General features: G+C 38.4%; 1 long non-coding RNA gene across 1 annotated transcript; it reads right to left on the bottom strand.

Moving 5' to 3' along the window:
* Positions 1-3,924: 3,924 nt before the first annotated feature.
* LOC105487851 (uncharacterized) lies at positions 3,925-14,845 on the bottom strand. The gene is made up of 3 exons (XR_011621431.1): positions 11,563-14,845; positions 6,400-6,543; positions 3,925-4,461 (listed from the first exon to the last, which is right to left on the bottom strand). It is a non-coding gene; the product is annotated as an uncharacterized lncRNA (long non-coding RNA).
* Positions 14,846-16,428: the final 1,583 nt, after the last annotated feature.

Raw genomic sequence — 16,428 nt, 5'->3', positions numbered from 1 at the left:
GTGAGTGGTACTCAGTGACATGAGAAGGATTAGGATGCTGATGGGGTCACATTAATTGCTTACAATCTAAGGAAAGTGGGTGGAAGCAAAGGGGGTCAAGTAGTTTTCAAGACCTGAGGACCATTGATTTCCACTTAAAGAATACAAGATGTATATCAGGCCTAGCCAGTTGTGAGAATTTCTCATCATCACCAGTCTCAATACAGAAATAACTGCCGTCATTCAGAATGTTATCTGAAACCAAGTGGAGGATGAAGTTGGCAAAAGGCACAAAACCCATAAAAACACTTATGATTTAAACATGAGATGTTTCCCTGTGCTAAATTTGGAATGATTTGCTGGTCTACAGTCCTGTTGGAAGAAAGAAAATGCTCAGTTTGGGAAATAAAGGAAGAAAACATATCAATGTTTTGCTCATAATATTGGGAGAAATAGAATTATCTGAACCATATGAATTCAAAAAGTACTCGCATGACAAAAACACATTTACTATATTTAGAATATGACTTAAGAACAGTATTTCAAACTCCCAGAAATTTGCTAGTGGAATTTTTAAAGCAATTTTTAGTTTTTATATAATAAACATATATGGTATACTTTTATATATGAATACACCCAGAAAATTTTTCTGTATGACTTGCTACAAAAACTATTACAGGTCAAATAATAACTCATGAAAGCTTATATGACAACAGAGGGCATTTAAGCATAACCCTGCATGTAACGTTAGTTGCTGATTTTTTTTTTCACCCAAAACAAAGTAGGAAGGTGCACATGGCATGTTAAATATTGAAAAAAACTAATGTTTATTTAAGAGGAAAAAATGAGCTCACCCATTAGGCCTTGGTATATAATTTTTTCTACATCAGTTTTCCCAGAAGCAGACCCTGAGATGAAGTTTCATAGACAAGTGATTTATCAAGTAAATGCTTATTAGTGATCCTAATGAAAGTGTGAAGTAAGCAGGAAAGTGAAGGTGAGGAAGCCAGATAAGAGTGTGACCTCAAGCCTTTCCCACACAGGATAACCTCAGCCTGATCCCACAGGGGAACTCTGGAGAGTAAGTTACATCTCAGAGTTGTACTAATTTGTGTGAAGAGAGCTGGGCTTTCAAATTCCCATATAGTCATGGGCTAAAGGTCACACCAAGAGGATGGAAATTCCCATGCGTTCAGTCAAAGGCTCCAGTAGGCTGAAGAAAGTCCTTCAAAACAATTGCTATAGTTTATGAATGACATGAACAAAAGAATGTTAAAGTCTGAGGACACACAGGAACAGTTAAAAGGCATGATAGCAATCTGAATAGAGCACACACATTGGTTACTACAAGGTTCTTTAATGATGTTTATTTATTTAAATAATGCCTTATACCATTATTATTACCTTTCTTATCTTAAAATACTGGATAAACATATTTGTATAATTCAAACACAGGGTATCATTCCAATATGAGTGGATAATTTCAATTTGCTTATATGAATCAACTCAAGCCAAAAAAAGCTTTACTCTTTTATCCACTACTTTTTGTGTATCCAATCATTCAAAAGTATTCATGACCACTAAGGAGAGTCTATTTCACACTGTTGTCAGTATCTTTGCAGTCACAAAAACAAACTTGTTTTGAATCCTGGCTCCACTGCTTGACAACAATATGACTTAGAGAAAATGACTAAGTCCTCTAAGTGTCTGTTTATACAAGTGTAAAATGGGAACCATCTTATTCAGGATTCAATGACATAATGCACATAACTGACTTTGCACAGCGCCTGGCACATGCTAAGTGTTCCATACATGTTAGTTAATATAATAACAATAATGATAATGATAATGTTTAAGTCAGAGTAGTAACTTCTGTGTATGAAATAGTATACTGGAAAGGAAAACAAGATTGCCCTGCCTTAGAGCTTAATATCTTAGAAGTTAATACCTAAGTAAATATTTAGCAATAGAAAAGATAAATAAGTAATAAAAGAGAATAATGTATAATTGACGCTGAATGATATACATTAAAAAAACAGATACCCCATCACTAAAATATCCTCGCCACTAATATATTTTCCACAGTTATACTTGTGTTCCGTTTCCAAAATATAGCTTTAATAGTGAGACTCTTCTGTCCCTAAATTGTTGATGGCCCTTTCTCACCTACATAAAAAAGTACAGGAATCAAAGCATTCATCCATGATCTACATGCACCCCAAACCTCACAATGTACTATAGTCACATCTTTTATTTCATCCTCCTGCATATTTTACCAGAACTATCCAGAATATGCAGTATTTTTTTAAATTTAGTGTCACCGCTCAAGCAGTCCCTTCAATGTGGAATGTCTTTTCTCCAAGTCTTACCTACTGAAGTTTTACATCCTTGGATGTCCATCCCAAGGATCACCTCTTGTACAAAACCTCCCTATCTCTTTCATTCAAATTACCTCTCCCCAACCATGTCCATATAGTACATTATGTGCTTTACACATAATTGAGTACAGCAAGAGGAAAACTCACTGGGAAGAAGAGGTTTGTGCACAGAGTGGCTGGCCCAAAATGTCAGTCTTTGCATTAGACTGGAAGTTTCTTGAGGCCTAAGATGACCTCTAAGATATCAGAAATAACTTATAAAGGAAGAAGAAACATTAGCATAATTATAATATTATAGAAATGAAAGGAGGTTAATTTCAAGGAAATAGACAAGGGGATTTGTATTAGTCAATTTTCACACTCCTGTAAAGAAATTCCTGCGACTGGGTAATTTATAAAGCAAAGAGGTTTAATTGACTCACAGTTCCACATGGCTGGGGAGGCCTCTGGCAACTTACAATCATGGTGGAAGGGGAAGCAGACATGTCTTACATGACGGCAGGCTAGAGAGAGAGAGAGAGAGAGAGAGAGAGAGAGAGAGAGAGAGAGAGAGAGAGTGTGTGTGTGTGTGTGTGTGTGTAGGAGGAACTGTCAAATACTTTTAAAACCATCAGATATCATGAGAACTCACTCACTATCACAAGAAAAGCAGGGGGGAACTTCCCCCATGTTCCAATCACCTCCCACCAGGTCCCTCCCTCGATACATGGAGATTATGGAGATTACAATTCAAAATGAGATTTGGGCAGAAGCCACAGAGCCAAGCCATATCAGAATTGATGTCACATACTTCAGACAAGTCAAAAAGAAGATAATGATTGAAAGAGACCTGTACAGTAAGTTATTGGTTATTCTGGGAAATGCAATTTTCCAAATATACTATACTTAATTACTATATAAGTATATTATGATAGATAGATATAGATAGATAATAGAGGAGAGAATAAATAGTGAAAATATAAAACTAGGAGTGGTATACTAGTTGCTCAGAGTACAAATAAGTTATGAGAGACGTGGAAGCTGGTGTATGAGATTGAGGAGCTTTTGTCAAGAGGAAGTAATTTTCAAAATTTTTTAAAAAGTTTATTTTTAAGGGATAGAGGGAAATGATTCATTTAAGAGAGATATTTAGGTCAGGTGCAGTGGCTCACACTTGTAATCCTAGCACTTTGGAAGGCCGAGGCAGGTGGATTGCTTGAGCTCAAGAGTTCAATACCAGCCTGGGAAGCATGGTGAAACCCCATCTTTACAAAAAATACAAAATTAGCCGAGCCCGGCAGCTTGCACCTGTACTCCCAGCCACTTGGGAGGCTGAGGCAGGAGGATCAATTGAGCCCAGGAAGTGGAGGTTGCAGTAATCCAAGATCATGTCACTGCACTCCGGCCTGGGTAATGAAGTGAGACCCTGTCTCAGAAAAAGAGAGAGAGAGAGAGAGAGAGAGAAAGATATATATATATCTTTATATATATATATATATATATATATATAAATATATATATATTTATATATATATATATAAATAAAATGCAGGAGGGAAGAATTATTTGAGAAGGGACGGATTTCTTTTTTTTTTTTTTTTTTAGCTAGACTCAAAGCTGATTACAGTTAATCAATGTAACTGTATAATTCCTGTAATTTTATAAAAGGAAATTAAAACCATTCAAACACCAGCCTGACCTTTTTGTAAGTTAGCATTTCTCCATTATGTAGGTAGACTCATGTATTTAGATTACAACAGCAATTGTTTGTCCACTGCTCTATTCTTAGGGAAATTATCAACTGGTTTTATATAACCTTCTGGAAGGCTGAGGTTCTCCCTTCAAGCTCCCATTCCCATGCAAGATGACGAGATTCCCCACTCTCTGTTAAAGGGAGTTTCTAGGTATCCAGGACTGCTAAAGTAGAGCTTGTCTGTCCATGGAAGACACAGTGGCAGGTGTAACTTTGGCGGGTGTGTTTATCAGAGGTCATTTCCGAAAAAGGGCCTTTCCTTTTCCTCTCACTTTGAGAATTCCTAGTGTCATCTTTCAGTTCTTTCCCTATAGAGTCACAGTCTGCTTTTTATTTTCCCTTTCTCCAGCTCCAAGCCCTCGATCTTGTGGTCTATGAGTAAAGAAAAACCAGACAAAGCAAAACAAAACAAAACATGACCCAAAAATCTGTTTAACATTTAAGTCAATAATTTCTTTGAACATTTTTTTCAGCATTGGTGTGGCTGAAGTAAGAAAAAAACCCTTAAGATACTAGTGAGAGGAAAAAAAGGGATAGGGAAATACATAGAAAACAAACATTAATGGCCTGAGACATACCCGTGCCAGGTTATTAAACAGATTAATAATAACAAAAGGGTTTCACTTCAGTACTTACTATGTGACCTTTAAACACATAATTTTTGTTTTCAAACATGTAACTTATGTAATCATCACATCAGCCCAATGAGAAAGGTGCAATTATTTTTATCATTTTACAGGTAAGAAAACCAAAGCACAGAGAAGTTAAGTATTTTGGTCAAGGTGACACTGATGAAACTAGAATTTTGAGTCTAAGCTGTCCAGTTCCAATTCTATACTCTTGATCGCTACTCCACATTTGAAAGATATAATGTTCTTAGTTTTGCTGAATTACTATCTCTCCTAATTAAAACAATAACAACAACACTTCTGGGTATTATTTCAAATACAAATATTATTTTGATAAGATTACCTTGTAGAGAAAGATTATTTCATGTAAGTCAGGGAATTAAAAATCAAGATTCCTTGGCTCCTGTACTGGCCCAGCTACCAAAGCAGAATTACCAATGTCAGTGAGAATGAAATCATATTGAGAATATTTTCTGTTAGACTCTCAGTGGAGTGATACTCAGTAACTAGTTAATTGCCCTGATTTACACTGATGATTTACAAAACTGCATATAACTTGCTATGAAAATATGTAGGTCATTGTTAGATATCTGAAGAAATGTGGAATTGCCAAAATAGATTTGTCTCAGTTGTATGATTTCTATTAAGTTTTTAAATAAGTGCTTTATACATTGCTTGAGTAATTTGAAAATCATCTACAGATATACAGCATATTTCTTTCATATGAATTCTCAGGTATATAATGATAGCTATCTCCATAAACTTGCTATAAATATTCTCAACATCCAAATGAAATCTGCCAGAGAAAATCATCTATGGACACAAACAGAAATGTTACAGAGGAAAAATAACAAACTAGTAATATGGTTTCCCATAGACTTTCTATACAGAATTAATTCCTCCCTTATCTTGGCAGTATCTAAAGCAATAGTTATCAATCTCTAGTTTGTTCATTCAAAGGAGCTAGCTACATCTTTAAAATGTAGATTCTGAAACACCTCCAGGGCTTCTGATTCATTAGGTCTGGAAAGGATCCCAAAGTCTGAAATATATATGTGTGTGTGTGTGTGTGTATATATTTTGGTATTTTATTGATAGGAATAACATTTTGATGACTTTTTCTTTTAAATTTCATTTTAGGTTCAGTGGATGTATGTGCAGGTTTGTTTCCTGGGTAAACTATGTAATGCTGAAGTTTGAGATATGAATGATCATGTCATTCAGGTAGTGAGTATAGTACCCAATAGGTAGCTTTTCAGTCCTTGACCCACCCCAACACTCCCTTATCTAGTAATCCCCAGTGTCTATTGTTCCCATCTTTATGTCCATGTGTGCTCAATGTTTAGTTCCCATTTATAAATGAGAACATGTATTATTTGGTTTTCTGTTCCTGCATTCGTTTGCTTAGGATAACGTCCTCCAGCAGCATCCATGTTGCTGCAAAATACTGATTTCCTTCTTTTTCATGGCTGTGTAGTATTCCATGCTATATATGTACCACATTTTCTTTATCCAGTCCCAATCTGTATTTTAAATAATCCCTGTGGGAATTCTGATGCAGATGGTCAGCACCTCACACTTCAGAAAATATGGATCAGAGGCAAATGAAATCAGGGAAATGTGTGGCTGTTTCTGACACGCATGCTTTGCTCTGGTAGCACCTGAACAGAAGGCCATTTACCTGGTTTTGTTCACTCTACAGGCCAACAATTGGCTGCATGGTCAATGTGTGATTAAAAAATGAAGATAGTTTCTTAAACCACTGCTGAAGGAGTCAATGACTTGAGGTTTCAAAAACACAAAAACTAGTTGCAAAGGACTCAACCTTGAATATAGAACAAAATATTTATTATTGACTCAATAGTTAATGTGAACAAACATGTATGCAGCACATTTTCAGGAGCTGTTAATTTCTCATTCCTCTTCAGAAGGACTAAAGAAGCTTTGGCCTAGATGAGGTTGGGGTAATGTTTTGTCCTCTTATTGCACGACTCCTCATTTATTTGACTTGGCTTAATGGGATCTACTGATTCTTATCTTGCCTCACAAATGTGAACGTCAATTCTGGCACGTGGTACACTGTGCTAATTTTAATATTTTTAGACTATTTGTAATTGTTCATAAAGATCTTCACCAATTATACATCTATATCTTTGGTTACTCACATTTTTATTAGGTACTATACAGATCAGTGTGGAATTAAAAACTTGTTTGTCCTCCAACTTGGTGAATATGTTGACCATGTCCAGCTGTGAGAGATAGGGATGGGTATCATCTCTGTTACGACCCAGTGAGGATGATAGAGACAGCCTTCCCTTTTCACAGGAAGAGAAGGGCTGCCAAATGGAGCGATGTCTGAAACAGTTTCCAACAATGGGCAGATTTGACTGTTTTTAGCATGTGTCACATAGTCTAATGCCCACGAGACATTGCTATTTAAATAGACCATTCCCCCTTCATTCCCCCTTCTGTGTGGGTTGCACAAGCTTAGCTAATGTTACTCTGTTTGTTCTTTCGTGATACAGACAGAGTCGCATCAAAATCTACTTGTTGGGGTTGCAGTTTCAGGTGGAAAAGAAAGACATTCATAGTGTTCTTGGAAAGTTTGGAATTTCACAAATTAGATTTTTTTTAGGTGGGAATAAACCGTCATAAAAAAGTAAATAGTCAACACACCAAGACCTGTCCAGAGACAACTGATCTTTTTTTTTTTTCCCAATTACTTCTTTCAGGGATAATTTAATTTTCTAGGAAAAAGGGATAAATAGCATGATGATATCTTTTTTCTTTACATCCTTCATTGTACGATTTTTAGTCTGCAAATTTTTAATTCATAACCAGTACAGTGCTAATTGAAAGAGTCAGTTACTCTTATGCTTCTGCAATAAGCACCTCTGGTCTCTAAGATACCTCAGGTAACCAGTGCACAGACATGAACTCTTAAGTAATCTGCAGCACTGGGAACTAGAGTCCACACAGGAACCCCAAAATCATTCAAGGTCAAACATCTGCAACCCAAAAGTATGGTGTAGGAAGCTTCTGAAGTCAATCAGAAGAATCTCCACATTTCAGCTACATTAAAAAGTATGGGAGAAATCTGTTATCCTAAATGCAAAAAAAAAAAAACAAAATAAAATGTTGGCTTTGCCTTTAAGGCTATGTATTTTAACAACAACAAAAGAGTAGATCTACTCTCTGCCTTCTGCTTTAACATAAGTTCATTCTAGTTACATTCTTATAATAGAGCTCCAGAAGCAGCTGTATTTTACTTTTCTGTCTCAGACATATATCAGAATTCATATATCAGAGCCTACACAGTCTCCATTTTGAGATATCTAACATTTCTTAAGATTTTAAAGCTTTTGTTGCCTATACAGTCTCCATTTTGGAATATTTCACATTTCTCAAGACTTTAAAGCTTTTGTTTCACTCATTTGGCAAGGGGGTAAGTTTTTGCTTTTTCCTTGCAATATTTTTAATCAGTTAAAAGTCCCAACCAAATTTCTTGTTAAAAGAACCATCCAGCATTTCTATTTTTGATGATTACTTTCAAAGCAAGGAAACACATCAGTGTGATTAAACTGAAAACAAAATAAAGTTGCATTTTTTTTCTACCATAAATAGGTCCCAAAGCTCAAGTGAATATTGGTTCATTAGTTGTGACAAATGCAAGATATTAATAAAAGGGAAAAGGGACATGCATGGTGGCTCATGCCTGTAATCCCAGCACTCTAAGAAGCCAAAACATGAAGAATGCCTTGAGGCCAGGAGTTTGAGACCAGCCTGGGCAATGTAGCAAGACCTAATCTTTATTTAAAAATGAAAAAAATGCTCAGGCATGGTGGTGCATGCCTGTAGTCCCAGCCACTCAGGAGGCTAAGGCAGAAGGACTGCTTGATCTCAGGAGTTCAAGGCTACAATTAGATGGGATTATGCCACTGTACTCCAGCCTGGATGACAGAGTGAGGCCCTGTTTCTAGAATAAATACATAATTTTTTTAAAGAGAAGGGAAATCTGGAGGTATATATATAGGAAGTCTCTATACTATCCTTGCAACTTCTTTGTAATTGTAATAAAACTACAGTTATGACCTGCATAATGTTTCAATCAACAGCTGACTGCAAATTATAGTGACAGGAGGCAGCCAAATACCTAGGCAGATTGGGGAGGGTTTCTGGTGAAACCCCACCTCCAAGCCAAAGACAGATTATAGCCTGAAAGCCAAGTTGCAAGCTAAATCCTCAGACCAGATTGAGAACTTGTCTTCCTGTTTGGCATGCTTTCCTCTGATTGATCCCCTCCCTTCACCTATTCTACATATATCTACTCTTTCCTAATTGGTTTTCTACACTGTCATGCCCACCTTGGAGTGGTGTCTTTGCTTTAACCTTTTTTACATACTCACAAACCAATCAGTAGGCACTCCCCATTCTGAGTCCATTAAAGGCCCCCGGCCCAGCCACACAGGGGGATTTTCCTGCCTTCGGGTAGGGGAACCCCCCTTCCCCAAATGTATCCCCTCTCCAATGAGAGTTTTTCTTTTGCTTAATAAACTTTACTTCACTCACAGTCCCCTGTCCATGAGCCTAATTCTTCCGGTCATGAGACAAGAACTCAAACCTAGCTGAGCTGAGAAGCAGAAAGACTGTATCACATATGTGAAGGTGGTCCCATAAGATTATAATGGAGCTGAAAATTTCCTATTGCCTAGTGCTGTCAGAACCATGGTACTTGATATGGTTTGAATTTGTGTCCTCACCCAAATCTCATGTCAGATTGTCATCCTCAATGTTGGAAAAGGGGTCTGGGGGGAGGTGACTGGATCATAGGGTGGATTTCCCCCTTGCTACTCTCAGGATACTGAATGAGCTCTCACACGATCTGCTTGTTTAAAAGTGTGCATTGCCTCACCCTTTGCTCTCTTCTTCCCCTGACCATGATTCCAGCTCCTGCTTGCTTCTCCTTCACCTTCTGCCATGATTGTAAGTTTCCTGAGGCCTCTCTAGCCATGCTTCCTGTACAGCCTGTGGAACTGTGAGCCAATTAAACCTTTTCTCTTTATAAATTACTCAGTCTCAGGTATTTCTTTATAGCAGTGCAAGAATGAACTAATACAGTAGTGCTGTAGCATAATGCGTTATTCACATGTTTGTGGTGATGCTGGTGTAAACAAACCTACTGGCTGCTAGTTGTATAAAAGTGTAGCACATACAATTACATACAGTACATAATACTTGATAATTATGACAACTATCTTGGTTTATATATTTACCATTATTCAAATATAATGATTTGCCATTATTTTAGAGTGTACTTCTGCTGCTTAACTTAAGTTAACCATCAAATAGCTTCAGGCAGGTCTTTCAGGAGGTATTCCAGAAGAGGACATTGTTATCCTAGGAGATGACAGCTCTATGAGTGTTACTGCCCCCGAAGACCTTCCAGTGGGAGAAAATTTGGAGGTGAAAGACAATGATATTGATGATCCTGACATGGCCTAGGCTAATTCTGTGTTTGTCTAAGCTTTTAACAAAAAATGTTTGGAAGTTACAGAAAGACTTCAAAAGTTAGAAATAGAAAAAAACCTTATAGAATGAGGGCATAAAGAGAAAATATTTTTGTATAGCTGTACAATGTGTTTGTGTTTTAAGTTGTGTTACGATCAGTGTCAAAAAGCTTTCGAAAATTTAAAAGTTCATAAAATAAAAATGTTACCATAAGCTAAGGTTTATTGTTGAAGAAAGAAAACATGTTCAATTAAATTTAGTGTAGCCTAAGTGTGTAGTGTTTATAAAGTCTACAGTAGTATATGGTAATGTCCTAGGCGCTCACATTCATTCACCACTCACCACCCACTCACCCAGAGCAAGTTCACAATTACAGTAGGTACTGTAATTGTACCGCAAGCTCTATTCACAGTAGGTACTCTATACAAGTGCGCCATTTTTAATCTTACATACCACATTTTTACTGTACCTTTTCTATGTTTAGATCTGCTTAGATACACACACACTTCCCATTGTGTTCCAGTTGCTACAGTATTCGGTACAGCAATATGCTGTACAGATTTGTAGCCGGGAACCAATAGGCTATACCACAGTTTAGGTGTGTAGTAGGCTGTAACATCTAGGTTTGTGTGAGTACATTCTGATGTTTGTACCATGACAAAATCGCCTCATGATGAGTTTCTCAGAACATATCCCTGTTATTAAGCAATGTATGATTGCATTTAAAAATATACATTTAAAGCTTAAGGTACAAAGAGCAGAGATAAAAGGTGAAAATTACATGAACTTTTAAAGATTATCTAGTCTAAACAACTGCTGAGTGTCAGAATGTTTTCATCAACATCACCCATAAAGGATTATCTAGTCTAGATAACCTTGAATTATATTTCATCAGAAAAATCTTTAAGCCAAGGCAACCCAATAAATATATTTTGGGGACTCCTCTAAGAGAAAATTACCCGCTTTTAAAGTCCAAATCTCTCTCTCTCTGTGGATTCCATTTTAGAGATATTCTTGGGTTCCCAGTAAGCCTTTAGCTCCTCAAGGACTGGGACTCTTCAATCTTTGTGCTCTCTACTCAATACATGTTAAATATAAAACAAATTGAATTCCTTGTAGTAGTTTGCTCAGGCTTGCTGTTCAGTGTGGGAAACACACGAGGGGAGAAGACAAGACACACACACAATACTTTTAAGGGTAAATAAGCTTTATCCCAAGTAAATGGCAATGCAGATATAATAAACAAATGATATAATAAACAAATTAATATAATAAGCCAATTGCAATGGGAAGGGGAGAAGGGAAAAGACATATATGTATATATTTTCACACTCACCAGACTATAGAGGATTCACCACCAGACTGGGAAGCAGCAGCCTGGGCTCCAGAGTCGGCCACTCATCCATGCACAGAAAAGGAGAGTTCTCATGAAGCTTCGGCGCAGTCTGGGACCCTGAGTTGTTTGACATGAGGCCCAGTCATGAGGGTCCTTCACGACAGGGCTCAAGGAACACAAAAAAGTCAACTTGTTTTTGTGATTGACTATTGTTTTTCAATAACTAACGTATAGGAATAGATTAAAATAGAGATTTCCCTGAAACAGCGCTGGATGAACGCCTCAACGAGCTCACACAGCCTGTTCCGGCACTTGGTGACCATTGTTTGTGCCCACGTTCAATTGAATTCAAATATAATATTTAACTTTTCCTCCACATTCGGCCTCAATTTGATACTCAACTGTAGGAAAATATCCTTACACTGTACACGGGAAAGGCACAGTTGATATAGATTATAGATACAGGGTAAACACAAGAGAATCTAAAGCACAACGAATAAAAACCACACCCACCATGGCTTTGCAAGGAGAGTCATATTGTGAGAATTGTTGGGCATATCCACATAACATTCAGTATGCAGTAAAGCTCAAGCCCCTCATTGGGCTGTGGTAAGCATATCTAATACCATTCAACTTTTCAATTCAACAGTACGCAGCTGAGCAAATTTATCTGATAACAACATAAGTTTAGCGCTACTATCATTAAGAGCTTTATTTTACAGGTAAGCTTAATATTTTAATTTACTTCCGTAGCAGGATTGTACCGGCAGCAGGGGAGAATACCGTGATAGGGTACCACCACCAGAGGGTCCGGTGCATTCGTAACCAGTGATGTTTGCAAGCATTTAGATTACTGGGGAGCGAAAGATCATCCTGGATGGTGAATGAAATTAATGGCCACCCCCAAGTGCATCTTCCCCTCCAATGAGGGGGCAGCTATCACCACCCTTAGAATCCACATACCCAGAGGGCTCCCCAGAGAACGGGAAGAGTTCTCCTATAATTGTATTGCTGTAATGTGTAATTTAAGTAACAAAGGTGCTGTGCTTCATTTGGGCTTGGGATAAAGTAGATTGTTTGGTTAAAAGAAGTCCAGGTTGGATTACAAGTGTTATTATCCCACCCCCATTGGTATTGACATATCCATTCGGAAATATTAGCAAGGACGATTCTCCAAGGTAAACCATTTCTGGCGGCCTCTGGCAACTTGATACATGGCCAGCACTGACTGCAGTTGGCTTCTGTCGTAGCGGTGGCTACCCAGTTGATGAACTCATTCTCGGCCTCAGACATGATGACCCAGGTACTGATTACTAGCAGACAGGTTATTCTCTGTAATAACAAAAATGGAGGGGAACATAATACTGTTTTTCATCTTTAGGAAATTGTACTAGGCCTTCATTTTCTGATCCCATAGCTACAAGGTCACCAGCCTTAGGGGCAGGATCTCATGGACACTGTACTCATATTTTGGCTCCAGGATTATAAGTTGTCCTCTCCGGTGGACCTGAATTCTCCAGTTCTATATGTTGTTTCTACTGGGGCAGGTATTTCCTCAGTGGTTGACAAGGTACCACTAACAATTAAGCAACCCGTAGCTGCAGTTTTATAGCAAAAGAATCCAGAGTGGTATTGTATAAAATGACCTTTAACTCTCCCCGGTAATCACTGTCCACTATACCACCATGTATTATAATGCCTCTCATTGCAAGGCTTGAACATGTTGTAATCCATGTATCCACATTCGAATTTGCAGTTACGGTGGAAATTTTGGCCTGTTGATCTGCCTGCTGATTAAATAGTCTGTTAAGAGAAAGCAGAGACACGTGAGCATCAACATGGAAAACAGTGGTAATGGTAGCGTGTGCCAGTATTCAATATTGGGCACCAGTATTCAGTGTGCCAGTATTGTTTTCCCCAAATCTCTTTATTCCCAATTAACCATTTGTTTTGTTGCCATTGGGGCATCCAGGTAGTCAGACCATTTGCTACTGACCAAGAGTTGGTATACAGGTGACAAATCCCTCTGGCCTCCTCCTGAATAGCTTGGAGGACGGCTACCAATTCAGCCAGCTGGTTGCTCCCGCCACTTCCTTCGTCAGAACCAGTGAGTTTTAGGGCAACTCATGACCCAAATCATAATCAAAAAGACATCACGGTTGAAGCAGAGGTGCTCCATTTCCAGTGAAGCCCAATAGCAAGCTAACAGTCAATTCTTGAAAGGAGTATAAGCTTTGCCGGTCTCTGGCAGTTTCCAGATCCAAACCACAAAAGTACCCTCTTCCCATCTTGTTTCCATCTAAGGCTCCAATTAATTAGCATGTTGTTGCAGTTCTACTGGCCCATCCCATATGGCCCGTAGATTTAGGACCAGTTGCACTGCTTGTTTAGCTTATTCAAAAGCCATGCTCTCTTTCTCTCCCCAGTGAAAGTCATAGCGTTTTCTAGTGACTGCATGCAGAGGTTCTAAAATGTTACCCAAGTGGGACTATGATGTCTCCAGAATCCAAACAAGGCAATAAATTTCTGGGCTGCCCTCTTAGAGGTAGAGGTTGCAAATTCTAGTATTTTAGCCTTAGCCTTTGTTAAAATGGACTGTTTTCCTTATTCCATAGGATGTCAAGGAATTTTACGGTTTGTGCAGGTCCTTGAATTTTACAAGGGTTAATTTCCTGGCCTTGAGATAGGAGATGGATTTTTACCTGCTCCAAACCCCGGCTGACTAGTTCTTCAGTTTTACCCTAACCATGCCATTCAGACAGCTGCTTTTTTCAGCAATAAGCTGAGAGTTTTGAGCCTAATCAGTCAAGACAAAGGTCTGGCATTGGGCCAGGGCCAGTCTGAAAGTCAGATTAGCATTTTCCTTTTCCAGCTTACATTTCTCTTGAAGCAACCAGTCTCTATCTTGACACATTAACTTATAAGCAGTAAGTAAGCACCATCCATGCTGGGGAATTCCCTCAGAGTCCCCTTTACCAACTGGGATTTCCTGCAGCACTTCACGCAGTCAAAGGTTGAAACTGAACTAATTTAGATTCCCAATTACCACAAAGGCCAGTTCCCCTGGACCATTCAATCACTAAGAAGGAAAACTGGGGGAGTTCCCATCCCGGGATAGGGGAAGACCTTGAGCTCCCAGCCCAGACCCTGCAGCCAAAAAATGGCTTCTTTTGCTTTCGAATCCTGTTCGTGACGCCAAAACTGTTCTATGTGAGAAACGTGTGAGGGGAGAAGAAAAGACAGACATGCAATACCTTTAAGGGTAAACAAGCTTTATCCCAAATAAATGGCAATGCAGATATAATAAGCAAATGATAGAATAAGCAAATTAATATAATAAGCAAATGGCAATGGGAAGGGGAGAAGGGAAAACAGATATATATATATCTCCTGGGCTCCTGAGTTGGCCACTTGTCCGTGCACAGACAAGGAACCTGGGCTCCTCAGTTGGCCACATGTCCGTGCACAGACAAGGAGAGGTGTCATGAAGCTTCCGTGCAGTCTGGGACCCTAGCCCTTTTTGTAATGAGTTGTTTGGCATGAGGCCCAGTCATGAGGGCCCTTCATGACTGGGCTCAAGGAACACAAAAAGGTCAACTCGTTTTTGCGAGTGTCTATTGTTTTTCAATAACTAACGTATAAGAATAGATTGAAATAGAGATTTCTCCAAAACAGTGCTGGATAAACGCCTCAAAGAGCTCACACAACCTGTTCCGAGACTTGGTGACCATTGTTTGTGCCCACGTTCAATTGAGTTCAAATATAATATTTAACTTTCCTCCACAGCTGCCATTATAAAATATCAAAGACTGTGTGGCTTAAACAACAGAAATACAGTTGACCCCTGAATAATTTGGTGGTTGGGGGCACCAAGCCCCCGTGCGGTCAAAAATCTGCATGTAACTTTTGGCTTTCCCAACACTTAATTACTAATAGCCTATCGTTGACCAGAAGCCTTACTGATAACATAAACAGTTGATTTACACATATTTGGTATGTTACATATATTATGTGCTGTGTTCTTACAATAAAGTAAGCTAGAGAAAAGAAAATGTTATTAAGAAAAATCATAAGGAAGAGAAATATGTTTATTATTCACTAATTGGAAGATTGGAAGTGGATCATCCTAAAGGTCTTCATTCTCACCGTCTTCATGTTGAGGAGGCTGAGGAGGAGGAGGAGGAGGAGGAGGAGGAGGAGGGAATAGTCTTGCTGTCTCAGGGATGGCAGAGGCAAAAGAAAATTCAGATAAAAATGGATCCACACTATTCAAACCTGTGTTGTTCAAGGGCCAAGTGTATATTTTCTTACAGTTCTGGAGGCTGGGTCCAAGATCAAGGTGTTGACAGTTTGGATTTCTCTGGAGACCTCTCTCCTTCGGTCATAGAGGGCCAGCTTCTCACTATGTCCTCACATGGTCTTTTCTCTGAGTGTGCACATTCCTGGAGTTCTCCCTCTTCTTAGAAGGACAACAGTCCTATTGGATTAGGATCCCACCCTTTTTATCTCATTTCACCTAAATTTATCTTTTTAAAGACCTTCCCAATACAGTCATTTTGGGGATTAGGATTTCAACATAAATTTTGGAGTCACAAGTTAGTCCAGAACACCCCTTTTAAGTGAAAATTGCAGTGAGATATTATAGTACTGGTTAGGAGTATGGATTTAGGGTTCGTGCATCTGGTTCAAATCCTAGCTCAGGCACTAGTAAACAACATGTCTAACTTTGTGCTACTATTTAACCTCATTGAGTTTTTATTGTCTCATCTGGAAAATAATAATAATAATGGTAATAATGGCAATGCTCAATATGGTAATGGTAACATATAACATAGTGATGATAATAATAGTAATTAGTATGGTTAT

The sequence above is a fragment of the Macaca nemestrina genome, chromosome 3 (genome assembly GCF_043159975.1).
Source record: "Macaca nemestrina isolate mMacNem1 chromosome 3, mMacNem.hap1, whole genome shotgun sequence".
NCBI lineage: Eukaryota > Metazoa > Chordata > Mammalia > Primates > Cercopithecidae > Macaca > Macaca nemestrina.
This window is presented reverse-complemented; position numbering and strand designations above follow the sequence as displayed.